Below are 18,206 nucleotides of genomic sequence, written 5' to 3'. Positions count from 1 at the left end.
AGCAGTACAGATTTAATGAAAAGCTTGATTGGATAACTTTCTATTGAAATTAAGTTTTGTTTCGTATTTTTATTTGCAAGGTTTCTTGTCGTAAGTGATTCTTTGGAGACCCGAACAATATTATTGTTTGTTTGATAAAAAATAATGTATGAATTAAAACTAGATAGTAAATAGGTACATTTGATAAAACTATCGGTCTTTTAAGTCTATCTTAATTTATACTTACCAAAATTTATTTTACCAGTAGATAACTGTTATAGGTAATGCTTAAACATTGGCGCTTAAAGTACCAATGTTTTCAAGCGCAATGCTTTACGATTCTCCATAGAATATATCTAGCACAAAGGCCTCAGCTTTGTCCAACGGCAAAGTCAATCCATTACCTACGAAGTGTTCTATATTTTTGCAACTAAAGTCTAGTCTAGACAGAAAATAGTTAATCTAATTTGTTTTCGATGTCTCCCAGACAGCCGTTAACCCGTTTAGCTACCATGATTCGACCTGTCTGAATAAAAGTAGGCCTTCAACAGTGTGGACTAAAAGAATGTTACAAAACTAAGGTAAGTATATTATTTACTAAGGCTGAGTTGCACCACCTAACTTTAACGGTAACTATTACGATAACCGGTGTATTTTGTATGGAGTTTGACAGATTTTTGAGGTTTGTCACAGTTAAAGTAAGATGGTGCAACCCACCCTTAGGGTACATAAAGGTAACCTAAATGGGAAAACATATTATAGAAACCAGTATTATAAATAATGATATCTTGAACAGAAGAAATGTATTTTATATTCTGGTATGTATAGTGATCCCTGAGATATTAGATCAAAAGGTGCAACAGGAATTGTTTTAACTGTTGTCTGTGGTTAGTTACAAAAGGTCCTAATACGACGTATTAATATTCCAATGAGTGTACATCCCAACTAATATTATAAATGCGAAAGTAACTCTCTCTGTCTGTCTGTCTGTCTGTCTGTCTGTCTGTCTGTCTGTCTGTTACGCTTTCCCGCTTAAACCTCGCAACCGATTTTGATGAAATTTGGCATAGAGATAGTTTGAGTCCCGGGAAAGAACATAGGATAGTTTTTATCCCGGTTTTTGAAACAGGGACGCGCGCGATAAAGTTTTTCTGTGACAGACAAAATTCCACGCGGGCGAAGCCGCGGGCGGAAAGCTAGTACAAATATAAAAGTCTTTATTTGTGGAGCATAAATAATATAATCACGAGTAATATTGTGGTGACATATTGCAGTGGTATCACTATAATAGTAAGACACGGGTCTTATAGCGACGATTATTAATGAGTTACATTATGTACTCACGGCTTGACGTTTTGGCTGCTATGCTGCAGCCGTGGTCACAAGCAGACTGGTAACAGACATATGGTATGACTATGTTCCGCTCAAAGAGCATACTCAAAGAGCGTACGTAGACATGTGCTGAAATCCCTGATCAAATAAAAATCTTATTCCACAAAAACCACCATACAGTCATATCCATGATAAAACTTTATACAAACCTAATAACGTTAATAGCATTAACCAGGTCAACGACTGGCTGTTTTGCTCGAAGATGAATGTGTTTGTACTGAAAGTGAGAGTGGCGCCGCCGCGTCTGAAATGCTGAATCAATATGGCTTCAAGGTCAACTTGCAGCTCATATTTTGCAAGCTTTTATGTGCTAAATTAAGCTTTAGGGCTGGGTTGCACCATCTTACTTTAGCTTTGACAAACGTCAAAAATCTGTCAAACTCCATACAAAAAACCCCGGTTATCGGTTAAAGTTATGGTCAAGTTAGGTGGTGCAACTCAGCCTAATGCCTGTTTGCACCATCAATCCCTAATTTTTATGTGACCCCTTTGAAAACAAAATTCCTGTTTTGGGTTACCATTAGGGGGTCACTTAAAAATTAGGAATTGATGGTGAAAACGAGCATAAGTGTTTTTTTCTGTAAGAAATGGTATATTTCGTCATAACTAAGATACGTGTTAGGTATTACTCTCAAAACTAACTTACTTGTGAGTCTTGTTAATAATTATTATCAATAAAACACAGTAAAAGTGCTCGCACGAAAGAGAAAAAAAACAAAAACCAAGCATAGGTGATATTTAACAAAAATATCACAAAAATATCTCTATCTCCTAAACTAAGCAAAATCGTAGAACATACATGGGGGTGATTTAGATACACCTTGATGTAAGGAATCTAAATTTTAGCTTTGAACGTCAACTCCCTGGCCACCCTGTATATGTAGATCTTACGGAAACGTACGGGTGTGGTACGGCTAAAAACTAAACATAGATCTTATGTTGGGAACGGATTGGGTTTAGTCAAGTATTTTTCCGTCCTTGGTTTTGTTCAATATGATCTCTTTCTAATGATTATGCCAGCAAATGTATACGACCCTAACCTTGGCACTTGGCAGGCTAATTACCGACTCATCCAAAATACCAATCTTGGCAGTACTTCAAGCCTGCCAGCCGAATCGAGACATAATAGATAATAACCAATTTTATTGTTACGCGGTCATTATGCGACCGCTTGAGGATTAGGCAAGGGTAAGTTACTTAGTAAGAAATTAATGTAATGATTTTTCTACTCTTTTTGAGACAGTTGTTTATCGATACTTTCAAGAACAGGGCCCTATCTTTTAAAACCCAAAAATAAATATAAAACAGATATCTTCAAAATGTTTTCAGTTCCTGAAAATATCGAGGGCAGACTATTAACCGAGTCCGTCAGCCGTTACAGCTACGGTATACCATAACCTCCTAATAGTATGTCTGCCATAGCAAGTTCGTGGAAATGTCAGGGCAGGTGTAACTTTTAACGAAGGCCGGCGCGGCGGCAATTTGCGCATGGGCGCCGGTTCGGCGAGGAAATTAACATGGATGTATAAATCGCAGGGGTTTTGGAGGCGGCAAATTCCATTACTCTCATTAGGAGTGTTGTGTCATTCAAAAGATAGACAAACATAGAAATAATAAAAAAGTCATATGTGCGGTCAAAATAGCCCATAGCCGAACGATAAAGGTGTCCAACTGGCCTCTGAAATCCACGCCGCCCGCTCGATTATTGTGGTGATCCTTCTGATAAAAGGGATTATAAGTAATTATTATTTACAAAAAAAAGTCACCTCTTCCTGCTGGACAAAAGTCTCCGTAAGGAACGCAATAAAGCACGATCTCCAGCTTTATTCATCCAGTCGCTGTCAGCTATTATATTTTCTTGAGATTGTAGGTGCTGCTGACACAGCACACAATGTCCCAATAAGAACATCGGTCTATCGAGCTGCCTAAATCACGTGGCCTCTCTTTCAGAACTTGTTTGCTCTTAACCTCTCGTCGATAAGGCGGAGCGGACCGGAGAAGTGTTTTGAATAACCAATCAGATTTCCTAGTTTCCTGAATAATTAAAATTAATTAAAGCCTGGTCCATGAGCACGTAGAATTTTGTCCAATGACCCCAAGCTATCCATCCTTTTCGCTCGCGCGTAATTATGTTGATGTCGCGCTCGCACACTCACTATAGGCGCCCGTCGCACAGTCGCGACAGCTACAGGTAGCTTGGGGTCATTGGACAGAATTCTACGTGCTCACGGACCAGGCTTTAGTTATTCAAAAAAGGTCTCCGCTCTGCTCCACTTTGGTGAAAACCGGGTATAATATGGGATATTAAAATACCTCCTCCACTCTTCGCACCTCCTTGCCGCTAGTCCCTCTTCGGAAGCCGAGAGTGACACGCCGCCGATAAACAAGCGCGCCGCCCAGCTTTGTTCAGTTTTGACACTTGGGGGCCTTTGTCGTTTGACGGCAACGTTATGGGTATTGATTTTGGTTTAGTTGATGTGTGAAGTGAATTGGAATATGGCAAGGATATTTTAAGTGTTGCAAAATGATTAATTTGGAATTGAAAATAAAAAAATCAGCTTGTGATTTGATCAAACTTTGACTGAGCGTGTTTAGGCCAATCTCGGACTTGATTCTGTCCTCAATTTCTTGAAATTGAATCGAGTTTAAAAATCCTTGACTCGAGTGTCAACATAAGAACTCACCACTTATTTCGTGGTGAATTTATAAAGTAGGTAATATGAAATCAATCTCTGGCCAATTTCAGACGATATTCCCATCTATTTTATCATAACCATAACCATAACCCACCAAAACTATAAATAAAATTATTTGCATTCTCTTTTTAATCTATACTTTGGCACGCACCACAGCATTCATATCGCAATATTACCTATAAACAAATATAAAGTTTGTATTCTTGTTCATTAAAAGTTATGGACATGGCGACGGTTGGCCTTGGGTTTGCCAAAAATCAGCGTCTAGACGATCAAACGACTCTACTGTAGTATAAATTATTTAAATTACACGAATATTTACCGAATATATGGCAGCTTATGCAGTTTTATATCCGAAAGTGAATAATTGGGCGGGCGGGAGAACATTCGCAGTTGGGCGACCTTTGTATCACCTTCAGGATATTATGTGAATTGCTATTGGAACTTTCTGGGCTATGAAATTTTATGAAGGTGTAAAACATGTGTAAAATTTAGAGTGGCAGATCGATTGAGCGATGTCGAAGGCCTTTTGTGTTTATTAAATCTGACATAAAGGCTTCAGTACAATGTAGAGTCAAGTAGTCGACTGGCATATCAGATATCTAAATTTTTGTTGCAAAATAGCACCCTTTACGAATGCATAAGATGCCGTAGTGTTTATCTTCGTGTGCCATCGATGCTACTATCTATATCCAAAAATCTTATCACATTACTACTTAAATAGTTTGAGCTAACATTAATTTAGAATAGACGTAGACTATACTTTTTTATCAGCTGATAGTATGTCACCTTCTAATTAATAATATGAGGAATCAGCCGATAGCAATTCGGTGTGACGCCGTTCTTTCATATTTTCAAATTTATCGGCCAACAAAAAGTCCACAGTCTGCAGATTCTAAAGAACACTCAATAAACCTGCAAATGCAACTGCTTAATTAAAATTTCCGCGTTTAAAGCGAACCGTAAAGCGGAGTGATGTTAAATTTAACGGGCAATAAATCGGAGTATCGGATTCGATTCCGTGTAATGCTGCAGGTGACATAAACCGACTTGCCCTATGCTTCGGTTTTATAGGTACGAGTATTTTTAACCGACTTCAAAAAAGAAGGAGGTTCTATGTTTATATGTAGAGATTTGACTGATGGATAGGTAAATAAAATAACTTGCATGTCAATTTGAAGTTTATTCAATTGTTTATTTGTTAAAACGTCACACCTAAATTGATAAAAGATTTTTTACAAAATTAGCGAGATTGGTCCTGCAAAACATTTAGTATATGAAAATACTTTTAGTTAAACCGTCGGTAGATCCTAGTAGGTACTAATTATACACTGATGTCTGGGAAAAAACACTACAATTTTTTTGGTAGTGTTACTTCCAGTATTAACCCTAACTGCTTTGGGACAATAAATGGGACAGTGCTGTGAAGAAGCAGCGCAAGAAACTCAGTCACTATGAATAGCAAGATCAATATAATTATAGGAACTTGTCTTACGCTGCGCTATTGCATCTTGCGTCTATCAAACATAACATTGCTTAGACATAATATTGAACCTCAATATCGCTTGCTTGTTACCCATTCAGTAAACATCCAAAGGAATTAGCGATTGATTTGCCTCAATAAATAATACACAACAGCCCTCAAGCGCTAACCCTTCACTAACCACGAGGGTCTTTCCGACCCGGTGCATTCGGTTTCGGAAACAAACACGTATTAATTCCGGGTATTATTGGGCAAGGAATTAGCTGGCGTGCCACGGACAGCTTAATGAATCGTAGATGAGATATGACGATTTGCAGGATGTAATAAATACGGGCCATTGTTAAATTATTTTGTCGGACTCTTTTAAAGCGGCTCTAGCCTTGGCGGTGCCTTTGATACAATTAATTGTGATTAATATTATCGAAGTATGTTTTATAATTAGTTATTGTTATTATTGTTTAGCTATAAATAGATAGAATTCTCCATACACTCTTTGTAAACTACACAAAACGAGAAAAGAAAGGCAAAATTTAAGCGGTCTTATAGCTTGCCAACTTAAGGTCAATGATAAGTTTTATTTAAAGTTGAAAGAGGAAAATGTAGTGATAATATTTTAGGAAAATCTTACTTAACTGTGCTTTATTTGTTTCAGGTAAATTGAACATTAAATATGTGAATATCGACCAGGATTACGACCGAGTAAGTACACGCACCCTCCGTCCCTCGCAACAATGAATCAGAAACTGAACCCTCTTTAATATTCGGTATTTGTCACTCCATTGTTCTGCTAAACTTTCGACGTTCGAGCAATAGATTCTGTGTAAGACTTAATTCTAAGTGGGCACTAATCCCGCCGTATATCAAACAGGATAGTTTCTTCGGCAGATGGGCCTCAAATACCCATGAGCAGACAAAGGGTTCATTTTAGGGTTGGAAGTTTAGTCGCTCGTGACTGGTGTGTTGATGTTTTAAAGACAAAATGTATTAAGATTTAAATATTTATTGATTGAGCTGATGATATTTTTTTTTTTTTGTAAATATGTATATGAACTGCTTGATTTACTATTTAATGAGTATTTGTATTTTGCTCATAAAAAGAGTTTAACACAATTTTACAAGTTTTAATGGATTTATCTCATATTTTGACTTTTAAAAGGATTTCAACGATTTCTTCGATCATTCATGACCTTGATCTCTTTTTCTATCATGAGAAAAATATACGCTTCAAGATAATTATGTGTGTCCTTCCAAAAATAAGATTAATAACAATCTAAGCAACTTTAAGTATGTAACAAACTTATTAAAAATCACCTCCAAATATCATTGACAAAAGCCGAAATATTCATAAACTGAGGCTTTTGTGCTAATCCCCCCACTCGGAAAGTTTTCCCCGTAATATGAAAAGTTCCAAGGGTACACTTTTTATTTACAAAACGCGTGATTAGAATCTAACCGAGGCCTCATCAAATAGCAATTTAGTTTTAATGGATATTTATTATGTGTTTGTATATTCGGTGTTATGTTTACGGCAAGATTTGAGTTCGTTCGTTCGTTTCAGCCAAATGACGTCCACTGCTGGACAAAGGCCTCCCCCAAGGTTTTCCACAATGAACGGTCCTACGCTGCCCGCATCCAGGTTCTTCCCTCGACCTTTACTAGATCGTCGGTTCACCTAGTAGGAGGCATGCCCACTCTACGTCTTCCAGCCCGTGGTCGCCTCTCGAGAACTTTTCTGCCCCAACGGCCATCGTCTCTACGAGCTATGTGCCCTGCCCACTGCCACTTGATTTTAGCAATTCTGCGAGCTAAGATTTGAGTAATATCTGTATTTATATTTTGGCTATCAAACTAGCCTGATTCTAGCCGTAGGTATAGTACGTATATTAGTTAACTTATTTAACTGCATTCTAGATGTTGTTTGATGTTGATGAATGAATTTACGCTGAAAAATAGATTGAAGTTTAGTTTTGGTTTAAATAGGTACGTATTTAATTTTAACGAATCACTGACACAACCTCGGGTCACAAAATAAAGCTTTTTCTGTTCTGTGGAACGCAAAAAAGCTCTCGTATCAACGAGTCTAATTACTGTTTTAAATTCACACTTGAATTTTGATAACTAACATAAAAGTAGACCTTTAAAATAATCACACTAAATTGAGCTATTCATTCATTGTTGTTTAATGATAGGATAATGTATCAATGATTAAATAATATTCAATTTTAAGGAGCTTTGCAAGTGAACTGTACTTTAGTTAGTGCATAATTTCCCTTTAATTTTTTTTTTAATAACTTCATCTTAAAAGAAACATTGACTTCATAACGGCTCCCTCTCAAATTAAGTCGGCTGATTCACCATTGTTAATGATGATTGATCATCAACTCCCCCATAATATCGTCACTTTATTGACTCTTAACGACCCTAATTTCGTATTTAAAACTCCTATTAAAATAGTTACATAAATTCAGTTCGTGACGCAGAAATGATTGATGGAATTAACAGAAAGATCTTAATTATGAAATGGTATTAATACTTAGAGTAAAAAATGTGGTCAAAATTGATTGAAAGATTTGATAAAATACTCAGAAGAAAAGAGAAATTAAGCTATTCTAATCTTGAAGATATGAGGTTAAGAACTGAAACTCGGGCACCTAAATACCTCATAACTTTGAGATTATAGGATTTTATTTGATCATTCAATTTTCTTATCAAATGAATGTCGCAGAAAAAGCTAACAACTAGGTAGGTACTTTGATTCTGTAGGTCGTCTAGCTGATAACGGTAACTGTGCAAAGGAATTATATCAGTTGGCCTCTAGCTGTCTTACAAATGTCATTACTCATTAAACGTCATCTATCAGTTACTGTTTAGATATACTTGAAAATCAATGAACTTCTAAAACCTTAATAAAAAAACCAGACCGTATTTAGGTAGGTACGTCTTAAAGGCACGGTAACCGATAAAACTGGAGAGGTTGATAACTAAAGATAACAAGAAGTACATGATATCCCAAGATTTCCCTGTTCAGTCTGGCAAAGATCTCCATTGATAACAGAACATAGACTTCAAAGGACAAACTTCCTAAATGGATCCACCCAATACTATTAGAAGACTGAAAAAATCTACCAAAAAACTGTGCAGTGTCAACACTCTGAAAAGACATCTACCCATCATACAATGGCTACCTAAATACAGCCCTGACTTTCTCATCCAAGATATAATAGCTGGTATAACTGTCGGACTGACTGCAATACCACAAGGAATTGCCTACGCTGTCATAGCAGGTTTACCACCAGAATATGGACTGTACGCATCTTTGACTTCTGGATTTGTCTACATAATCTTTGGAAGCTGCAAAGATGTGACCGTGGGACCGACAGCGATCATCGCATCAATGATAGCGAAGTACGCAAGCTACTCGATTGACTACGCGATATTGGCAGGCTTTCTCACTGGACTTGTGATGCTACTGATGGGCATCCTGAGGCTTGGATTCTTGGTAAACTTTATATCGATGCCAGTCATCAGCGGCTTCACTACGGCTGCTGCACTCCAAATAGCTGCTGCTCAACTGAAATCGTATTTCGGTTTAAGTGGATCGTCAGGCAATGTCTTCTATGAATCGTTGTATAATTTCTTTGACAATATCAAAACTGCTAAAATATGGGATCCGATATTAGCAAGTACCACTATCATCATGCTTTATCTGTTAAAGCTGATTGGCAATGGATGTAAACGTACAGATGGTTTAATAAAAGGATCGAGATGGTTTCTATCACTGGCAAGAAATGCAGTTGTTGTTATTTTTGGAATGATTTTGGCATACATTTTCAAAGTGACTATAAATAGTGAACCATTTGCGCTGATCGGAGACATTGGGAGTGGTTTACCTACGGTTAGTTTACCACCGTTCAGCACTGTAACTGGTAACCAAACGGTATCGTTTGTTGAAATGCTGCAAATGCTAGGACCTCAATTTATAGTAGTACCCTTCGTGGCTATACTCGAAACTGTTGCTATATCAAAAGCGTTTGCAGAAGGGGGCAGAGTGGACGCTACGCAAGAGATGATAGCGGTTGGTCTTTGTAATATCATTGGATCGTTTGCGAAAAGTATGCCAATCACAGGATCCTTTACAAGAACAGCTCTCAACTATGCCTCTGGAGTTCAAACGCCAGCTGGAGGTGTCACAAAGTGTTTACTTATTATAGTGGCTTTAGCATTATTTACAAAGACATTTTATTATATACCAAAAGCTTCTTTGGCCGGTTTGATTATGATGGCGATGTTCTCGATGATAGACTATGAAATATTTTCAAGACTTTGGAGAAAGAGTAAATTAGAGTTTCTGTTGCTGATAATAACAACGGTAGTATGCTCAATTGCTGGTTTGGAATATGGAATTATCGCTGGGATACTACTAGAAGGAGTTATCTTGTTGTATACGACATCTATACCAACAGTACAAGTTAGTAGAACAAAAAGTGATTGTGGAGATTTAGTAACATTGTATTTACATGACAGTTTACCTTATTGTGCTGCTGAACACATCAGAAATGTCATTTTAAAGTCATCAGATCAAGCTGAAGCAGATACTGTGCTTATTATTGATGGCGCAAATCTTCGGAAAATGGATACCACTGTGGCTTCAAATCTAATGACTTTAGTAAAAGATTTGGAAAAAAGCAAACGGGATATAATATTCGTTAATTTCAAAACAAGTTTGAAAGAATTGTGTGTGGATATTTATCCGAAAGCTGAAAATAAGTTCGTGTTATCCAAGGACTCAATGGTGACTCTCCCTAAAGATGTATGAAAATTTAATAATTTACTGAACATTGGTCAATCCTCGATGTTTTATCGTGCTGATAAAATAGACAAGTTTGATATATTTCTTTGTTAAACTATTGATATTTGTTAAGATAATGTGAAAAGTTTTCCAGTGTAATGTTGAATGAGGAGTCATTGTTGTAAATCGTTTGATATAGTGAAGGTTTATTATGATAAAGTTTTTTATTATCATACATCTTTCTGTCATGTTTAACCATGACAATTTCTTGTTTAAAAGTGCGTTTAAAATTTTAAAAGTGGTAGCATTATACGAGTATTACCGAGCTACATTTAGCCCTTTATCGACATTTCGTGGAACAGGGCCCTAATCTTGTAAATATTCCGCAGCACGATTCGGAGTTTACCACAATCTGTCCCCACGTTGCGCTGATGCGATAAATATAAATATGCCGCCAAAATCGCTGATTCACGCTAATAAATTTCAGCAACTGGATGACGTCCCTCTTTGACACCGTCACAGTTCAACGAGATCAGCCTGATCTTTTATGTATTGTAAATTAAAATCCGATGGTGTAATTGATGTCGATGACATGGACATACTAAAATTTTATTATGGACTTTTTGAGATAATTTTGGATCAGATTTTAAGTAATTTGTTCAAGTTTTTTGGTTAACACACCTTGCTTCGATGTTGGTTTCATATATTTTCTTTAGTGCTAACCTAATAGATTACACCAAGTGCCTCTAAACTATTCATGACCATCAATGGCACACCTGGTTGATTTATTATCTATACTATCTATACTAATATTATAAAGCTGAAGAGTTTGTTTGTTTGTTTGTTTGGTTGAACGCGCTAATCTCAGGAACTACTGGACCGATTTGAAAAATTATTTTTGTGTTGGATAGCCCGTTAGTTCCTGAAGGCTTTAGGCTATTTATCATCACGCTAAGACCAATAAGAGCGAAGCACCAATCAAGAATATTTCAAATCAGTGAATTTTTTCCTTTTGAGAGCTGACGCTGCGTAAACGGTTAAAGTTTCGCAAAAATCATGTATGACAGATTGTTCCCCTTTAAAAGTTCTTTAAAATAGTCCGCGGTAGCATATGTCTATGTTTTAAGGTTGGCTCATAGTAACCATTTTTATGCAAAACAAAAATCTGTTTTAAAATAATGCATTATTTGCGAAGGTGTTTTTATAAACATGATATTAATCCTTATCCAAATAAATAAATTATTCACCACAAGTATTTAATTTTAAACATTCTTGCCCTTTACACCATTCGATTTCAATAAATATCTTAGGAGATATCGCAGTTTTAAAATCACATCGCAGCAAAATAATGATCAAGTACTACGCGCGCTACTGATGGATCAATGCACAGCCTAAACCGCTGATCGTAAAGAATAGTTAAAGTAAGGTTATAAGATAAAATAAGTTTAAGTTATTTTCTACATGAAGCTGGCCGTTTTCCCTTAGCTTATACGATCACCCAAACAGTAGAAGTATTGAGGGGTGCTCAAATTCCAGATAACGCCGATATTCCTGTGTCCCTCCGAGGGATGGATCATTGAATGCTTGCATCAGCCAAAGAGATTTACAGCACTCGAAAAATGCAATCTTTCATAAATCCCTATAAGGCTTTCAGGATGAGGAGAATCTAATAAAGAATAAAAAGTTGACACGATTTTTCTTTAATTATTTCCTTATCATGCTAAATTGAACCAGTAACGGTAAATTCACTCTCATTTTTCGTAACATTTGGCTTAAATCAAGACATATCCTTTCAAAACATAATATATACTAGGTACTACGTACCTACATTGTGACTGCGGTGCCTTTAAGATAACTTTTCTGAATGTTGCGACACACCTACATGACGTACAGTTTTTAAAAATAATTTGTCCTTCCTATATGTAGATAATATTATCAACTCACAAGTACGCATGCAATTGAAGGAAACTTTATCAACATGCACGTGCAGAAAACTTTCCAAGAATATTACATTATTCTTGTTATAAATTAGCATTTATTACAACCACATAGATTATTTCTAATAAATTTATTCATTTTTTTAAATCATAACTTGCATTAACATTTTTAGAAATACTTAAAGGTAAAAACTTTATGACACACTTAGGAACGAAAATATTAATTTTAGTAATTATATGAGGTTTTATTAGGTTTTATTTACAGTCCTAAATAGTCTATAAATAATGTAGTATATTTGACTATCTATTCACTAAAGTTGTAAATGAAAGTGTATTATGTAAATTACTTACGAGTACATTAAATTAATACATAATGTATTTTACTTAGTCCTTCTTCATAGTTTATATTGTACATCCTATAATTACCTACCTAATTTCTAGTAATATCACACATTTTTACGCACAGTTTTCACTATTTCCGCTACACTTGACGTTGTCACAAACATTTGTTCTGCTTCAGGATTAATGTCCACACATAAGTCCTTCAGGTCTGGTGGGAAGTTCGAAAAATAAATATGACGGCTTTGTTTGTCAAAATCTTTGGCTAAAATCATGAGGTTTGTAGCCACTGTGGAGTCCATCGATTTCAGGTTTGTCCCATCAATGAGTACTATAGTATCACATCCAGCTTCACGTGACGCCTTGAAGATCGTTCTCCTTATGTGTTCCGCCGCGCAGTAAGATAAACTATCGCACAAAGGCAAGGTTATCACTTCACTCGTGTCTCCTTCCTTTATCTCAAGTGATGGCACAGATGTTCTATACAACAACACGAGTCCTTCTAGCAGGATGCCTGCCATTATCCCATATTCCAAGCCAACGAACAAAGACACTACCATTGTCACGATTATCAACAACAACTCAATTTTGCTTTTTCTCCAAAGTCTTGAAAATATACTGTAATCTATCATAGAAAACATGGCTGTTATTATTAAACCAGCCAAGGATGCTTTTGGTATGTAGTAGAATGTTGAAGTTAGTAGAGACAGTGCTACTAAAATAATCAAGGAATTGGTGATACCTCCTGCCGTAGTTTTCACGCCTGACATATAATTCAAAGCGGTTCTAGTGAAAGACCCAGTAACGGGCATGCTTTGCGCGAACGAACCAATCACGTTGCAAAACCCAAGGGCAATCATTTCTTGCGTAGCATCCACTACACCTCCTTCAGCAAAAGCTTTGGCTATTGCAACAGATTCAAGAACAACTACCAAGGGCAATATAGCAAACTGTGGTCCCAATCTTTGCAACATATCAGTGAATGTTTCCGTTACATTTCCAGACACAGTACCAAATGGAGGTAATCCAATAGTAGGTAGTCCACTCCCAATATCGCCAATCAAAACCAGTGGCTCACTATTCGTTGTTATTTGAAGCAAATACGCTACAATCATTCCAAACACAACGACAATTGCATTTCTTGCCAACGACAAAAACCACCTGACCTTCTTGGCCATGCCATCTGTACGCTTACAGCCCTTTCCTATGTGTTTTAACCCAACAAGCATAATAATAGTAACACTTCCAAGTATAGGATCCCATAATTTAGCTGTCTTTATATTTATGATGAAATTCTGAATGGACGCCGCGAAGAAATGTCCTGAAGGTCCATTTAGGGCAAAAAACGCTTTCAATTGAGATGCAGCTATCTGAAGCGCAGCTGCTGACGTGAATCCGCTAATAACTGGCATCGATATGAAATTTACTAAGAATCCAAGTCTGAAAATTCCCATCAAGAAGACAGAAACTCCGGTAATGAAAGCAGCTAACACTGCATAATCAGTAGAATAACTTGCGTACTTAGCTGTCATAGTCGATATGATCGCTGTTGGACCAACAGTGACGTCCTTGCAACTTCCAAATATGAAGTAGACGAAACCAGTGGTCAAGGAACCGTAGAGTCCGTATTCTGGTGGGAGACCAGCTATCACAGCATAGGCGATTCCTTGTGGTATAGCTGTTAGGGCAACGGTCACTCCTGCGATTACATCTTGGATGAAAAAGTCAATATTATATTTAGGAAGCCACTGTATTATTGGTAACCGTTTTTTAAGAGTATCACCACACTTTTTCTTGATGGATTTCTTTTTTCTTTTGCGAATAGCGGAATTAAGATCGTCATTTTTTAAAATTACAGTCATCCTTGTGGAACGGTCCGCTCTAAATCAAAACCCCGAACTGAATGGACACTCGTGGGTTCGACAATCTGATGTAATATTTATTATGCTGAGATTATATCGAACTCTTCAGATAAAGTTATCTGATTTATCACACATTAAGTGCGTTCAAATTCCGTCAACAAAGTCCTTGATTTGAAAAGACATTGAATTTATACCACAACAAAACAGCACACTATGGCCCGCCTGTTTTAAGATTTATGCTCCTAATTAAATAGCCGACGAAATAAAACCGTGGCTGTCAAAGCGAAACGTAAACAAAATTTACGATTCCGAAGAAACCGCCACAAAAATGAGCCGTCACAAATCATTCGTGTCACGGAATCGGTTTTTAGTAATCTGCAATCGGTAGCCCCAGCCTGCAAGTTAATCTATTTTTTAGTCTTATCTATCCGGGTATGGCAATGACACGTGAAATCACGTGGAAATAATGGTTGAACGAACACACCGCCATGGTTTCAATATCCAACATACTTTGACCCCTCACGCCTCGTTGTCTCTATACATTTTCTTTTAGATCAGTTGCGTTTTCAAGGGTCCGTTTACACTAGACGCGTTGAAGGAGTGTAGTCGCCTCCCTGGACCTTTTTTGTGTAAAATTTCAAGCTTCTGAATACAGAATAGTTTCCGAGTGATTACCTTCGGCGTTATGTACTGATTTGTTGCTATAGAATACGTCATGTGTGTAAAATTCGGCCTTTGTGATACGAGAATATAGTTGGGGGCGTAAATAAGGGTATATTTGATATTTCCATGAGGAAAGGACTTTCTTTTCCGTTCTTTTTACCTTAGACTTGTTCAATTACGCGTTTGAAACTTGAGTGGATTTATTTACTTATATTTTGTGTCTTTTCGTAGGTACAAATATACCCACTGATTTTAATTCAATGAACAAACGTTAATAAACATGGGATGGGAATTGGGATACATAGCTTTACTTAAGCTATTTTAATTACGTGCAAACCTGAACTAAGGAATGTAAACATTGCGAAAGCCCTTACAATTGCCGTCATCCCGTCAGAATTTCATAACTCAATATCCCTTCATTAATCTGTGCTTCAAGTTTAACGCCGCTTAATTGGGGTCACATACAAAACAAAAGCCCGTATTAATATTAACACTACCTACCTGTTACCTTTATCAAACATGTCTAAAACGACCCTTATTATACAAAACATAAGTGTGAGATTTGCGTCAGCCCTGCGGCGATTTGACGGTTTTGCTCGTGCGTTTTAATATTTGTGTCCAAGAGAATTTAGGCTCTATTTCCGAGTGTACAAAATTGAGTTTTGGTTGAGGTTTTTTTGGTAAGTTGGTTATGTTTAGGGTCGCCCCTCGTCAAGAGAGTTCTGCTGCAGACAGAGGTAATGAAATACCTAGCAAATGAGCCATGCATAGTTGCCAATAGCAACCTTTACGTCACTCATTTTGTACAGCTCTCGGCTGCGTCTGCTCGAACATATTTGTTTCAACCGCTAGGTAGGGCTACCACTATTTGTCCTTATTGTTGTAAAAGTAAACTTTTAGCGCAGTAAAATATTCTGGAATTGAAATTTATATTTTGAACGTTTAAACTAAGAAAAGCTGGATAAAAGTAGTAAGTCGCTACAAAAGAATTTATACTACATGCATCCCAACCAAATGTTCAAGAATCGTGCTACAAATCCGCAAACTCCGATTTTTTTGAGTTATAGGTAGGTACCATTACCATGTTATAAATAAATAAATGGTTGTAAAACTTATTTCATTCACATATTTCAGTTGGCAGCCGGGTAGGGCTGCCAACTGAAATATGTGAGTGTGGCTGTAAAGGTTGTTTTGAAAAGTTTCAAATATTTTAGTGCAAAATTTTGCGTTATAAATGGACGTTGTTCCGTTGTGACTAGTCATGTTGCGTGTTTTTGTTTAGGCCGCATATTACGAGTAAATCGTATCGGAACTTTAAATTAAACTATAGAATAGACTTTCTTGTCTACTTTGTCCATAATTTATCAATGTGTCTAGTCTGTAGCCTAGTTGAAATTATGTTAAAATGCAAATTAAAGAAAAATCTAATTTTACAATACAACAAGCTCTTCACTCACAATACCTACTCGTATTTGATTGAACACTTTAAGCACATTCAAATTCAAATTCTAAATAGATAGATAGAACACACTTTATTGTACACCAATTAAGACAACAAAAGAAAAAGAAAGAAATATAATATACTAAAGATACGGCTCAATTTACTCATAAAACATTTTTGGAAAATTTTTAACTTCTTTCTATTGGGAAAATTTGTTGAATTTAAGCATTAGAATCAACCCATTTTGTTTGATCATCCAATGAATCACACAGTATAGGTAGATGTAGAGAATATTTCTCTACCTTCTACCTACTTTGCCTACCAAACTTCGCAATCGCGAATTTCCCATAAAAACTCAACATAGCCAATGAAAAGGTAATTTCCGAATAAAGTGTACTTCACTCACCACCACTTTTTATGTATCGCCGTTAAAAGTTAAGCACCACTTATTGTTTCATGAATGCTTAATGTTTGTAGGCGTGATTTTGAGCCTCAATGAGGTTTTACACTTTTTTGTATGGTTTAACATTACTATGAGATCTCACAGTGCGCGTGGACGCACACAGGGTGACACACGAACCAATCATAGAGCTCTTTTCAACGCTGTACGTTCGATTTGCTGCTTCACTTAAGCAAGCATCTTTTGTGAATACGGGCTTTAGGTACGCAACTTACACATGGCTCGTAGAACTGATGGCCTTTAGGGCAGAAAAGCTCTAGATTGATGACTACGAACCGGAAGACGTAGGGTGGTCAGGCCTTCCACTAGGTGGACCGATGATCTGGAAAAGGTCACGGGAAGCACCTGGATTTGGATAGCGTAGGACCGGTCGATGTGGAAATCTCCAGCAGCGAACGTCAAAACTGACTGCTGACTCTACAATCCCAACGCTAAAGGCAAAGCTCACCTCAAGATTAATTTAAGATTATGTTAATCTATGCATTATCTAAACGCTAATACTACAAGCATTAAACTCAGCTACAGTGACAATAACTTTACAAACTGTTGCAAAGTTAACTCGTCCATCACCGCGATCCCATCTAACTTCATCTCAAGCGCTTGGCTTTAGAACTACGCTGTGGGAAATAAAGCGCATATCTAAATCTATTTAAATGACAATGGTACTTAATACAGTCAACGTCAAATAATTTGTGACACCCCGAGTGGCCAAAAAGTTGATAACGAAACTTATTTCAATTGTAACAAAGATAATATCTTTGTTACAATTATACATATTATGTTGCGAACTTTTTGATTACTTTGGGTGTCACGCACGAACTATTGACGCCGACTACAGGTACATTCGGCAACTATTACTGACTGATCTATCAACACGGATTCAGTGGACTGAGGCCACTGGAAGTCATTCAAATAGTTATTACTAGAGACCGCCTGCGTGGATCCCGTTTTACCCTCCTGGGAGTTGAATTTTGGAAATCCCGTCTTAGTGAGCACCAACGATCTGAAAAGAAATCCCCGTCTAAAATTTGAGACTCCTAGCACTTGTAGTTTCTGAGATTTCGTGATGAGTGAGTGAGTCAGTCAGTGACCTTTCGATGTTATAGATATAGATGATGTAGGCATCCGCTAAGAAGGGATTTTCCAAAATTCACCCCCTGAAGGG

At 36.9% G+C, this 18,206-nt stretch overlaps 2 pseudogenes; one reads left to right on the top strand and one right to left on the bottom strand.

Moving 5' to 3' along the window:
* Positions 1 to 8,589: 8,589 nt before the first annotated feature.
* LOC114360415 (sodium-independent sulfate anion transporter pseudogene) lies at positions 8,590 to 10,536 on the top strand (annotated as a pseudogene).
* Positions 10,537 to 12,591: 2,055 nt separating this feature from the next.
* LOC114360420 (sodium-independent sulfate anion transporter pseudogene) lies at positions 12,592 to 14,525 on the bottom strand (annotated as a pseudogene).
* Between the last annotated feature and the right edge of the window lie 3,681 nt (positions 14,526 to 18,206).

The sequence above is a fragment of the Ostrinia furnacalis genome, unplaced genomic scaffold (assembly GCF_004193835.3).
Source record: "Ostrinia furnacalis isolate ACB-3 unplaced genomic scaffold, ASM419383v2 OfSCF4988, whole genome shotgun sequence".
Lineage (NCBI taxonomy): Eukaryota > Metazoa > Arthropoda > Insecta > Lepidoptera > Crambidae > Ostrinia > Ostrinia furnacalis.
Note: the sequence above shows the minus strand (reverse complement) of the source record. Positions and strands in the feature narration are given on the sequence as shown.